At 39.0% G+C, this 14,008-nt stretch overlaps 1 protein-coding gene across 4 annotated transcripts in view; it reads right to left on the bottom strand.

The window, feature by feature from the left end:
* The window catches only part of LOC121269538 (ribosomal protein S6 kinase alpha-5-like), an 89,129-nt gene that overhangs the window by 50,816 nt on the left and 24,305 nt on the right, over nucleotides 1-14,008 (bottom strand). The window contains exon 1 of one of the 4 annotated variants that reach the window (XM_041174230.1): nucleotides 9,988-10,006. The exons of the other annotated variants lie outside the window; for them this stretch is intronic. The gene's annotated coding sequence lies outside the window, so the exon portion shown is untranslated. Of the gene's footprint in view, nucleotides 1-9,987; nucleotides 10,007-14,008 lie in introns of those variants that run through there. 4 annotated transcript variants of the gene reach the window in all.

Genomic DNA, 14,008 nt, shown 5'->3' with positions numbered 1-14,008 from the left:
CAGCACAGAGCCTATTGTGGGCGGCAATCAGCTCCGCACCCATCCCTGCCCATTCCCGCCCACCACAGGAAAAATCCTGGCCCTTGTTCCAAATAGCAAAAGGTAACTAAACAGCATTTTTTTTCAAAATAGGATTATGGGATTCAAGAGAATTTAGAAACATGGGAACAGGAGTAGGCCATTCAGCCCCTTCAGCATGTTCCACCTTCCATGGTTGATTGTGACCTAACATCATATACCGACCATTGCCCTATATCTCCTGAAACCTTTGGCTAATAGAAATCTAGAAGTCTCAGTTATAAAATCAACAATTGATCTAGCATCAAATGCTGTTTGCTGTTTCAGCCAACTCTTGCCTGAATAAGTTTTTCCTAATTTCACTCCTGAAAGGTCTGGCTCTAATTTTTTGACTATGCTACCTAAACCTAGATTTCCCAACTAGCAGAAACAGTTTCTCCCAATCTGTTCCCCTTAATATTTTGAAAACTTCAATAAAATCACCCCATTACCTTCTATATTCAATCCTAGTTTCTGTAATCCCGCCTTTGTAATTTAACCTTTACAGTCCAGGTATCAATCCGGTAAATATATGCTGCATTCCCTCCAAGGCCAACATATCCATCCTAATGTGTGATGCACAGAACTGTTCACACTACTCGCAGTGTGGTCTGACCAGGTCTTTTTATAAATGAAGCACTTCTACCCCCTTTTATTGTATCTCACCAGATATAAAGGCCAACATTCCAATAGCTTTTTTGATTGTTTCAAGATATTTTAATGATCTATGGACCTGAACCCCCAAGTCTTCACAGTAATTTATTAAAATATCTAAAATAATGAGTGAAATTTTACAAGTTGAATTCCAAACAGCTCCAATTCCTCATTTTCAAAAGGTCAATTAATTTTTTTCCCTATCTTAATTTTAGAAATTTTTTAGAGGATGTAGTTCAAGGACAAGGTGGCAGATAAGTGAAAAAAATCTTGTCTATTTTCTTGAGGATAGTATCTTGATTTAAGAATATAAGAGTAGGCCATATGACTCCTCAAGCATATTCCAACATTCAATAAGATCATTGCTAATCTGATTTTGGCCTCAATTCCACTTTCCTGTCTTTTTTCCCAGAATAAACCTTGGCTCCTCTATTTTTCAAGAATCCATCCACCTTAGCCTCGAATACGTGCAATGACTCAGTCTCCACCGCTCTCTGGGGTGGAGAATTCTCAAGATTTATGATCCTTAGAGAGAAGAAATTCCTCCTTATCTCTGTATTAAATAGGCAAGCCCTATTCTGAAACCGTGTCTTTGGTTCTAGATTGCCCCACAAGGGGAAAACACCCTCTTAACCTCAATCTTGTTAAGCCCCCTCAGAATCCTATAGGCTGTTCAGGATAAAGGGGATTCTGGAAGTGATGCAGACTTTTATGTGGAAGATGACTATGAGAGCTCTTCGAAGAAAAGAAAGAAAGGAAGACTAACACAGTATCTAAAAAAAGACACCCAAACACAGGCTTAGCTACCGCTACTGTTAATGGAAAAGTTACTGTGCAGGGAATTATCTCAAGTTCTTTTGTTGATAAGTCAAGGTTAAAGGCAAAGGAGTAGTTCACCAACATGGGTGTAAAGAAGGTCAGGCAAGAAGTACTTGGGTGATCCTAAGATTAGATTTTAAAAGAATGACGGTTAGAAAAAGGGGGAATCACTGGGTGAGGCATGAAGTTCCACAGTGTCTAGGTCCCAAAGACAAAATGAAGTGGTGTAGGAAACAGATGAGTTTTCAATTCTACATAAGAAAGATGGAGTACTGAGAGCTTGGCATAAAGTTAAAAAAGAGCATTGACTGATTATAGTTTCAGTGAAATTAATCTGCAAAAGATGAAAAAGAAAAGTTGCAACAGAGAAGGTGGTTGGAAATTAATTCAGATGTGTTGGGGGTTGGTGCGCATCGTGAATGGCTACTGTTGAAAAATTCTCATGATTTAGAACTATTCCTTTCCAGACTTCCTCCTCGTTGGAAAAGTGATTTGCTGGTTGCATTCTATTTGCTATTGTTTTTCATTCCCGTAGTTTTGGGTACTAAGGGAATGAAGGAACATGGGGTTAGGGCAAGAAAATAGAGTTGAAGTAGAAGATCAACCATGATTTTGTTGAATGCTACAGCAGAATTGAGGGGCCATATCTACACAGACTCTCATGTTCTTATGACTTTTTACCAATTTGCATCAAGCTTTAGAACATCTATTCAAAGGTCCTTTTTAATGTTTAAGAAGGGATAGTTAAGCTACAAAATCTAAATTTGGAAAAGGAGAAAGAATTCTGAGACAATCTCTGATGTTACTGTATATTACATAGATGTGCTCAAGGGAGGCAGTGGCATAGTGGTATTGTCACTGGACTGATAATCCAGAGACCCAGGGGTAATGCTCTGGGTTCGAATCCCACGATTGAACTCAATAAAAATCTGGAATTAAAAGTCTAATGATGAGCATGAAACAATTGTCAATTGTTGTAAAAACCCATCATGTAACTCCAGGTCCACAGTAATGTGGTTGACTCTTAAATGCCCTCTGATATGGCCTAGCAAGCCACTTAGTTGAATCAAACTGCTAAAAAGTCAATAAAAAGGAATGAAACTGGACAGACCACCTGGCATCGAGTTAGGCACCGGAAACGACAATGGCAAACCCTTCTTACTTCCCCCAAGAATTCTCTTATACTTTATGATATCTTAGAGTTATTTACTTCTGCCAGAGCCACCCAAAGTATGCCACAGTGCTCTGGAAACTATTAATTTTCCTCATTTGCAGCTATTCTCAGAGGTATGACTTTAATTTACTATCTCTTGACTGTGGACTGCCTCAGTGCTTTGTTCTGGCTACTTTTCCAATACTTCCAAGCTAATCTGCTGATTGCTTTCCTTGCCACAATATTCTGTGAGGACGACTGTATATTCTCCCACTAGATTCAGACTAGGCTATCTTCCAGCTTTTGTTCCCTCACAAATTTCAAACTGAGATTATGCCTCACCCACATTCCACATGCTGAATGATGAAAATAGTGTTTTTGCTCTGCTTAACTCTGACTTCAAGGATTGCAGAAATGGTGTCTCCAGTTCTTTGGCTAATTAAGCCAAACTGCTGCTTTATGATCTCACCTTTCTTGCTGTTAACCTTTAAGACAACATGACCCGAATTGTTAAAGTGTAATAGACTCCAAGATGGTCTCATTTGCATTTACTCTATTTTCTACAGTTAAAACTTTTAATTCCTAAAACTAAAAATTATATTCTAAAAGCACATTAACCACACACAGCAGCACTGATGGGCTCTAAGCTGGCCTTGTAGCATCGAGCTTCATACTCCGTTTTAATGTTTTGTCATAGCTTTTTTTCCACTTAGTGGTTCAACAATTGTGGAAGTTATTTAAATACAAATCCTTTATGCAATTATGATTATGCTTCCTTGTTTAAGATAGTTCAACATTTAAGTATAAACCTGTCTCGACCTCATCCTCTATTTGACCTGGCACAAGTTAAGCTTCCTGTTTTGTATGTTTTAGTCTCAGCTGCAATGTGGTGACCTGTATCAGCAATTAGTACCAATATCCTCCACCTGCACCCCCATGCCGACTGCATAAGTAGCCATATGTTTTGAATTCTAAGGTTCAGGTGCCAATTTTATGGTCTTTCAGTGCCCAGTATGCTGCTTGCTGTATCTAACAGTATCGCACCTGTCAGAAGCTTGCTAAAAATCTTATATTTTAAATGAAGATTTCTAATGATGTTTTTATGCCATGTTTAAATGTTGCAAACTTTTACAGTTGCACTTAAATATTCCATGCCTTTTGACCTTTTCATTGTAATTGTAAGATAAGTTTGAATTTTTATTTCAATTTTCATACAGTTGATGAAAGGAATACAATGCACGTCATCTCTATGGGGTTTAAGAAAGCATTTGACAATGTACTTCATAAAAGGACAGTCAACAAAATTGAGGCTCATGGAATAGGAGAGTCGGTGTCAGCTTGCATAAAATATTGGCTTAAGATCAGAAGATATGGCTACTTATGCAGTCGGCATGGGGGTGCAGGTGGAGGATATTGGTACTAATTGCTGATACAGGTCACCACATTGCAGCTGAGACTAAAACATACAAAACAGGAAGCTTAACTTGTGCCAGGTCAAATAGAGGATGAGGTCGAGACAGGTTTATACTTAAATGTTGAACTATCTTAAACAAGGAAGCATAATCATAATTAGAAGACAGCGAGTAATGGTAAATTGAATATTGCTGAAAAGAAAGATATGTTGCCAAAGCTTTTTGTCTTGCACTCGTCAGCACAAATGCAAAAATGCCAAATTGTAAATGATCATAGCAATTTATGTAAAGGAGAAAAGGGTGCTGACTGGTTGGCAAGTAGACTCGATTGGCTTAGGCACTGCCATAGAGAAAGCAATGGGGACCTATAGGCTCCTCAAGATCCCAGGTAATTCAAAAAATTATGTTTTCGTGAACTTATTGCTTTTGTTTTGCAGAGAAAGGGCCCTGCGTATGAACATATGTCACTTCTAGCAAGCATAAATGAGCCACTTTACAAGCTGGTATCTTAAATTTGTTGTTAGTATAACTATTAGCACACTCAGGGTTGCTCAGCAAGTGCTACCCAATTGCGGAATCACATCTAACAGTAGACATTTTGTTCCAGGACCCTTTTCTCCTGCAGTATAAATTGTTGAGTTTGTTCAAAAGTTGGCATTCTTCTGTGCAAGATGAAAATCTTCGACAATATGTCCCTCTTTTTATCAATATTCAAGTTTTGTACTACCAAGCGCCCTGTTATGGTAAATTGTTTTCCAGCCTGGAGGGTGATAGACTGTAGTGTTCCCCAGGGGTCAGTGCTATGACCACTGCTTTTTTTTGATATATCTAAATGACCTGGATATTAGAATATAGAGTAATATTTCAAAATTTGCCAATGATACCAAACTTGGAAGTGTCACAAATAGTGAGAATGATTGACTGCAACGGGACGAAGACATGCTAGTAGAATGGGCAGAGAAGTGGCAGATGGGGTTTAATGCAGAGAAGTGTGAGGTCATGCATTTTGCCAGAAAAAATACAGAGAGGCAATGAAGATTTAATGGCTTAATGGTTCCAAAGAGTGTGCAAGGGCTGAGGCAGAGGTTGTGTGATCACGATCTTTGAAGACGGCAAAATGTAATTAACAAAGAATATGAGATCTTGAGCTTCGTAAAAAAGAGGTAATGTTTGACAGCCTTCCATCTGATGGTTTTTGCCTTGGTAGTCAATTCTGTGCTTGGTGTGACTCAAGAGCCCCACTCTGGCTTGGCATTCTCTGCCACATTTGCTGCAGAAGAAGATAATAGGCTGAGAATTGCATGATTTGCTGACCTTTGTTTTCTCTGGGCCCTCTTCTCAGCCAGCTGAGCTTTTTGTTTCTCCTTGCCTTTTCCAATGCCCCTCCAGAGGTCACAGCCATTGATGACCATTTTCCAGTTGTCTGTGTCGATGTCTGCCAACTTCATATCTTGCTTGCAGGTTTCCTTGGAGCAGAGGTATGGATGTCCAACAAGTTGTGACCCAGTGGCAATTTCACCTCACAGAAGCTCTTTGGTTATAGGGTCATCATCCATCCAATGAATGACCGAGCCAGTACAGAGGCCGTTGGCTTGGTAATGAGTGTATGTTGGTGAATTAGCACATTACAGGACCTCCGAGATGGTGGCTTTGTCAAGCCAAGAGATGCCGAGGATACGTACGAGGTGGAAACCGTTCAGCCTTTTCTCCAGCCCAGCATATGTTGTTCAGGTTTCACTACTGTAGGAGTGTGCATTGAGAATGCAGGCTTGGTAAACTTGCAGTTTAATGTTCTTGGCCAGGTTGCTTTTGTTCCACACCCTCTTACTCAGCTTGGACGTAATAGCTGCAGCTTTTGCAATGAACGTGTTAATTTCAGCATCAAGATTGCTGGTGATTGTGGAGCCTAGATATGTGAATCTATCAACAATCTCCAGTGTCACATTATCAATTCTGACTGATGGTAGTATGGCAAAGTCCTGGACTATGACATTTGTCTTCCTGATGCTGATATCCAAACCAAACTCTTCACAGGTATGAATCTGTCCCTTTTGCTGCTGAAGGTGCTCCTTGGCATAGAATGGTAGTGCAACATATCAGCGTAGAGCAACTCTCTAAGGGCTTGATGAATTTCTGTCTTGGATCTCAGAGCAGGGTGGGATAGCAGGGCAAGGCTAAACATCTTTCCATCAGTGCTGGTATGTAAGTAGGTACCCTCTGTAAATGAACTGAAGGCATATGATAGCAAAGAGAATATGCCAAAGAGCATCAGCGCCAGAATGCAACCCTGTTTGACCCCACTGCTCTGGGTTCTGATGTTGCCCCATCATAGCCTATCTTATTATCCTTCATGTTGTCATGGAAGGAGGAGATCATTTTGATCAGTTTCAGCAGGCAGCAAATTTTCTTCAGCAGCTTAAATAGACTGCCTCTGCTCACACAGTCGAATGCCTTGGTGAGATCAATAAAGGCAATATATTAGTAGTCTCCTTTGTTCATGGCATTTCCTTTCAAGCTGCTACTGAAGATTATGACAAATGTGGATAATCCAGTTCCAAAACAATAATGGGATCTGGGATAGATGAATTCAGCCAAGATATGAAGTCTGACAAGGGCACCATGGGCAAATACTTTTCCTACAATGCTATGGAATGCCTCAATAATGGTTACAATGTATCCCTTGTTGTTGTACAGGGTCACAATCTTTGCATCATCGTGCAAATCCTGAGGCACGGCCCCACCCTCCAGCAGAGACAGAGAAGTTTGTGCAGATGCTGCAGGAGTGCCAGTTCCCATACTAGATGAGTTCAACCAGTATAGCATCATTGCCTCAATCTTTGCCAATGGCAAGCAAGTCAATAGCTTTGCTAAGCCCCTCCACTGTGGGTTTGATATCCAGCTCTTCCATGATAGGCAGGCTCTCTATGTTGTCTACAGCTTCCTTGATGACTGTATTCTTCCTGGAGTACAACTCAAGGTAGTGTTCCATCCATCTCTCCAACTGTTTATTGCAGTTGGTGATGACCAGCCCTGCCTTTGTTTTCACTGGAGTTGTTTTCTTTGCTGATGGATCTTTTTGATCCCATCATATGTGTCCCTAGCATTCCCGGTGTCAGAAGACAGCTGAATATTCTGGCAACCATTGTAACCAGTAGTCTATGGCACAGCGGAACAGAGGGACCTGGGGGTTCACGTACATAGATCTTTGAAAGCAGCATAGGATGTTGAAAGAGTAATTAGTAAAGAATTTGGGATTTGGGCCATCATAAATAGAGGTATTGAGTACAAAAGCAGGGAGATTACGCTGACTCTTTATAAAGTTCTGGTGAGGTCACAACTAATGTGACCAGTTCTGGTCACGATGCAAAGAGTGTGTAGGTCCTTGAGAGGATGCAGAGGCGATGTACTGGATTAGGTCCAGGGAGGGGAATTTTAGTTACAAGGTTAGGTTGGAGAAGCTGGGATTGTTATTGTTCTCCTTGGAGAAGAGGAGAAATTTGATCGAGGTGTACAAGATTATGACAGATTTAGACAAAGTATACAAAGAAAAGCTATTCCCATTTGCTGAGGTAGAAGGACTAAGGGGACACAGATTTAAGGTTGTGGGCAACAGATGCGGGGAGGGGGGGGGGGGAATGTTTAGTCATTGAATATATTCAAGACAGAGCTTGATAGATATCTAAATACTAAGGAGATTTGGGATCAGGCGAGAAGGTGGAGTTGAGGTAAATCAGCTATTATGGCCTGCTTCTGCTCTTATTTCTTATGGTTTTAGCATGGTCAGGACAGGGACCAGAACTTAGTTGCAAATTCTCAAGTCGAAGGATTGGAATGTTAAACATTACCTATGATTTTGTTTTACAATATCTTTTTCTTTCCCTTCGGTTGTAATTCTGTGACAATTTTGTACTTATTGTACTTTTTATTTGTTTAGATCTCTAAGTTGATACATTGTGCAGCAAATCAAATTTATCCATTCTTTAGTGGTCACTCAAACTAATCTTCCTTTATTCAAGCTAAGTTGTTGTTCCTAGTATAATTGGGAGTGTGATCATTGATCTAATTTTCTGATAATGCACTAATTTTAGTGTTGCAAAAATGCTCAAGTTGTTGTGTAAATACACCTCAAGATTAGAGTTTACTTCAACAAGAAATACTAAAATTGAAAGGAGATTCAATTGTGCTTTTGATCTACCAGTGTTAATGTACAGTATAAATAAGGGTATCATTGTTATGCCAAGCTTTCAATATGATAAAGTAGGTAATGAACTGTACTGAATTCAGGCAAATTATGGTGCAACCTAATGCCCATTTAAAACAGTGATTGCAAATAAAATTTTGTTTGCAGATTTATAAATTCCATTTTAGAATTGTTTCCACCATGAAAACTGCTGGCCACTCATTTTTCATTAACCATATATACTGCTTAAATAACAAAGATAAGATTAATACAAGTACCAAAATATTCATTCAAGCCCTGCTTACCAAGGACTACTATACACGTTGTACTTCACAACTAGGGAAGATTAATTATCTTAAACTCCTCCTAGCTCACAAAGATCAGCGTGGAAGTAACATGGAAACTACTTTTATATCTTTTCAAAGGAAATAATTTTTAACATTACATGATAAATATTTAATCAATAGCCAGTGTACAGTAGACAACTGGTAGATTTATTAAAATACAAAAGTTGTGGCACCCATCAGGTTCACTCATATCCTTTAGGGAAGGAAATCTGCTGTCCTTATCTGGTTTGGCTTACATGCGGCTTCAGACCCACAGCAATGTGGTTGACTCTTAAATGCCCTCTGAACAAGGGCAATCAGAGATGGGCAATAAATGCTGGCCCAGCCAATGACTCCCACATCCCATGAATGAATGAATAATTTTTTAAAAATACAATTTAGAATGGATGATTAAAAACTGTAATCTCAGCAAAACAATATTCATATTTAACTGAATAATTTCAGCTGCTCACGCCCACGAACAGAAATGGATATAATATTCCAATAAATAAAAAAAACTAATACAAAAGATATGGACTGATCAAGATTGTTAATATCTACTCACTACCAGCTATTTATTAACATGGAATTGCCTGGCAATTGCATTAAATAGTTCACTGTCTTTTTTGATCCCAGCCTTGATGTAAGCAGAATTGGATCATGTATAGAAAGAAAAGGCCAAATCCACAAAGTTCAGTGCTGAAAAATGTACTTAGATCTTAAATTGCATAGCTGACAAAATAAAACAGACCATCTACTATGATGCATTTCTGCTAATATATGATAAAGAGCTGTGGCGATTCATTGAAGTAGGAATGAACAAAATAAGATTTGTGAGCAGAATAGGAAAAGAACTAGAGCAATGCAAAACTAATGCCACCACCTTGCTCTTGCCCTATCTTCTCAGCCTCAAATGTTTATTTCTTCCTTTAGAAGGTGCATTGGTCTCCTCCCCAAATACTCTGTGGTAAAGCATATAATCTAAAAAATCTGCGTATTCTTCCCAACTTTTTCCTTACTCTCGAAGCAATTTTAAATTAATGGTTTCTCATTGAAGAGAGCCCAGCCAAAGGAAACAAATCTTTCCTTATTCACCCTATAAAAATCCTACCATACTTTTAAAAATCTCCACTAAATTACTGCTCGGTCTTCTCTGCTCCAATGAAAATAGTTCCAGTGTATCAAAGCCCACAGCGTAACTACAGTTTCCCATCTTTGATATGGTTTGCATTGTATACCCTGCTATGCAGAAGATCTTTTCTATACCGGGAGTTCAAATTTGAGCACAGTCCTCTAATTGTGCACTAATTACTATTTTTTACATATGTATTACCCCTTTGTGCTGGTGTTTTATGTCTTTATTTATAACACCAAAATGCTACTGACCTGTTTCATTGGTTTATCGACATACAATTTCTTGAAAACGCGAGTACATGTTTTCACCAGTAGGTATCTCTGCTCCTTCATATCCTTCTGCATCTCTGCACTGAGTTTATATGCCCATTCCCTATTTTCCATACCAAAAAGGATTACAGTTAAAGGTGAAATTTCTGGGCTTACACTAGATATTCTACTCAGGCTTAGCTTCAACTACCACTCTTGCAGGTGGACCACAGATCCCCTACAATCCCAAATGTGCCTCCACTTTCCCAATATGCAGATGCATGATGGTAAGTTCCCATGACTATACAACCAAACCTTACCACTCTATGTTGTGGTATGTAATGCATCACATACCATCCTGGTTTTTTCTCCTTTTGATGCCATCTATCAAACTAAGGTCAGGCTATAAACCAACACACAGTTTATTCAAATAAACAGAAATTAATGCAAAATAGTGCAGGGGCTAAGTTTCCAAATCTTTCCACCATTTTTTTCACCAAAAGATCTATAAGGAGTTACTTTAAAATGTTGTACTTTAAAGCATGCTATATTCATGCACTTAGAGAAAAAAAAACTTGCAAATGTGTAGCACCAATAACACAATAAAACATCCAAAAGCACTTCACAGAAGCATAACTAGACAAAAACTGACACCAACCAAAGGAGGGAGACATTGGAATGGGTGACCAAAGTGCTTCAAAGAGATAGGTTTTAACCTGTGTCTTCCTGTGGAGAGGGAATTTGAGGTCTTAGGGCATAGAAAATGGTGGGGGGAAGGAAGTGGAGATGATCAAGGGGCTGGAGTTGGGGGAAAACACAAGAGTTCTCAGAGGGTTGTAGAGCTAAAGGAGGTTACAAAGATAAGGAGGAGTGAGGCCAGAGGAGTTTGAAAACAGGATAAGAAATTTTAAAATGTAAATGTTGCTGGGAGCCAATGTAGATCAGTGAACATAGAGGTGATAGTGAATGAGGCTTTATAAAGGTTAGGATATGGACAGCAGCATTTTGGATGTACTCAAGTTTATGGAGGACGAAAGATGGGAGGTTGGCTGGAAGAGCACTGGAACAGTTGACTGTGGAGGTAAGTAAATCATGGACGATGGTTTCATCAGAAGATGGGCTGAAGCAGAGGCTGAAATGAGCAAGAATACATAAGTGGAATTAGACGTTCTTTGTGATGGCGAGGATATGGGGTCAGAAATTCAGCTTCAGGTCAAATAGAATGGTGACGTTACAAACAAACAAATCAGTCTGAGATTGCAGGCAGGGAGCAATATGAAATTGGTCGGTAGCAAACATAGTTTATGGTGGGAGATGGAATAGTGACTTTGGTCTTCCCGATGTTTAACTGAAAGATGTTTCAGCTCATCCAAGAGTAGATGTTGGACAACCAGTCTGACAATACAGAGGTGGTGGAGGGGTTGAGAGAGGCAATAATAGTAAAGTAAAAATGGGTATTGTCAGCATACATTTGGAAGCTGGGGTTGGATTGAGAAAACAAGTTGTTAAGATACTGCCTGAGCTAGCTTAATTCAATTAACACACAACTTGTATTTATATAGTACCTTTAATGCAGAAAATGTCCCAAGAGTATTAAATTGGACAAAATTTGGGACCAAGCCAACAATCGGGTGAAAATCATGTTAGTTTTTTAAAACTGGCTTCAAGTTGGTTACCAGAGTGACAGCCAGCAACATGATGCAGGTGCCTGATCACCCAATCCCTTTCCTGCTGCAAACACCCCCACTACTGCCAAATACAGGGCTTGGCCTAAATAGCCAAGTGGTTATGGTACTGGGTTTGTAACCCCAAGATCAAGAGTTCAAATCTCACAATGGCAAACTATGAAACAATGTAACTTCATCTGAAACAGATGGAAACGGGTTTGTACTCGAAAGAGTTACTGCCAAATACAACCCCACTATGATAAACATCCCAATCCTCTTCAATAATATGACTCCAGAGCTTCTCGCTGTTATGAAGAGATATTGTCTATAATGTTATTGGAAATTATTTTTTAAAATAGAGTTCTAGTGGGGTCTGTGTCTATGTGTGTGTTTGTTTGTGTCTTAATTGGATTAAAGACAGCTAGTCTGGGTGCTTTGATGTATAGTAGTTTTGAGATGTTAATTAGATAAACACAAGGAGGGTAAAAGGTAAAGTGTAACTTTGCATTTGTTAAAAGAAACCATTCAAGACCACGGGTGAAATCTTTCACCTAGCTAGAAGACACAAAGCCATGTGTTTGTTTTTCAGCTTACTAATAAAATTGGTGGGATAAAAGGATGTTATTGCTGGAAGAGGTAAAGTTAAAAGCCTAGTAATACAACAGAAAATTTACATTTAAAGAGAAATAAATGTACAAAGGAGAAAGGAGAAGGTAGAGGCATTTTAATATCCAACAAGTGTGAGAAGCCTGCAGCCTGTAAGCCTCAAGCTGCTGCCTGCAAGGACCCAGAGCTGAAAGAAACTAATTTTGAAAGCAACTGTCTAAGGAGTGCTTTGCCAGGTGTCTGTTTAAATCTATGAGATTTACTATTGCCTTAATGGGGGTGTAACTGAGAGTCAAATTAATTGGGGGTTTTTGTGGTTAATATGGTAGTAATTTTGTAGATGTATGTACGTGTTTACAATCTTTCTCGTATTAATAAATGTTTAACTTAGTTTTACAAAAACCTCTTGAGACTTGGTTGTCTTATTACTACTTAATTCAAAGCTTGCATCTCGAAACATACAAATTGCAAAAATGGGCTATGACCGTTGTTTCAAGTTTCCCTCTGGGATTTGAACAACTCAGCCTTTACCATCGGCTGTGACATAATATCGCATAAACATTATTGGACCAAGAAACCTCCGTGTTTCTGGATCTCAGCACCCTATTCTCCAGAGCTCCGGAACCTTCTCCCAATGGTGCCAGACCCCACAACATTTTCCTTGTACTCCAAAACAGCAGATCCCCCTCATCAGGACTCATTGACTTCAGATCCCTCCTTTCTAATTCTTTCAGATCATTTGTAAACGGAAGACAGAATACTTTTTCCAGTATTCCAACACCCCAAAAGCTACTCCAAAATTCCACTACCTGAAACTCCACTACTGTTAAATGCCATATATCTACCTACGATCTGTTACATGTTCGCTATTATCTTCCTAGACCATTTAAGACTGAGATGAGGAGAAATTTCTTCAGAGACTGATGAGCCTGTGGAATTCACTACCACAGAAAGTAGTTGAGGCCAAAACGTTGTATGTTTTCAAGAAGGAGTTAGATATAGCTCTTAGAGTGAAAGGGATCAAAGGATATGGGGAGAAAGTGGGAGCAGGCTGTTGAGTTGGATGATCAGCCATGATCATAATGAATGTTGGAGCAGGCTCAAAGGGCCGAATGGCCTACTCCTGCTCCTATTTTCTATGTTTACTGTGTATTCTGGGTTTTAAAAAAGCGAAGACATAAAAATTAAATCCACAACTAAGGCAATCTGTAAAATTAATCAATGTCATTAAATTTACAGTTTTCACAAAAAAATCATAGAATTGGATTCTATAATCACCAGTCCTGGTGATACAATTTGTACTATATGGAACAAAAGCTTCTCCTAATATAAAGAATACAGGAGCACACATTTGTGCTGAGATTGATCTCAGGGCCTCAGTACCAGTTGTACAATAACACCCCTCATGTTACAAAGCTCAAAACCGTACAAACACGAAGAGTTAATATGTGATATAAGTTTTGAAAATCCTTTTGCAATCTTCAGAACTGGTTACCACCAAGCCCAGAGCAACCAAGACAACTCAGAAGATTGACTAAATTCAAACTTGTAAGATGCAGGACAGAAAGGTACTGAGGTAGCCCCACTTCTTAAATGGTTCGGTCCTCAAATACTTAAATGATTACATTTATATTTACTGTGCCTGTAATGTAGGAATGGTGTAATGGTATGTAATTTTAATTCAACATGATCCTTCCTTTGATATCCGGTCCATTATTTCCCTGTTACTGAATTTGTTTGTCTTCTTTTGT

The sequence above is a fragment of the Carcharodon carcharias genome, chromosome 2 (genome assembly GCF_017639515.1).
Source record: "Carcharodon carcharias isolate sCarCar2 chromosome 2, sCarCar2.pri, whole genome shotgun sequence".
Classification (NCBI taxonomy): Eukaryota; Metazoa; Chordata; class Chondrichthyes; order Lamniformes; family Lamnidae; genus Carcharodon; species Carcharodon carcharias.
This window is presented reverse-complemented; position numbering and strand designations above follow the sequence as displayed.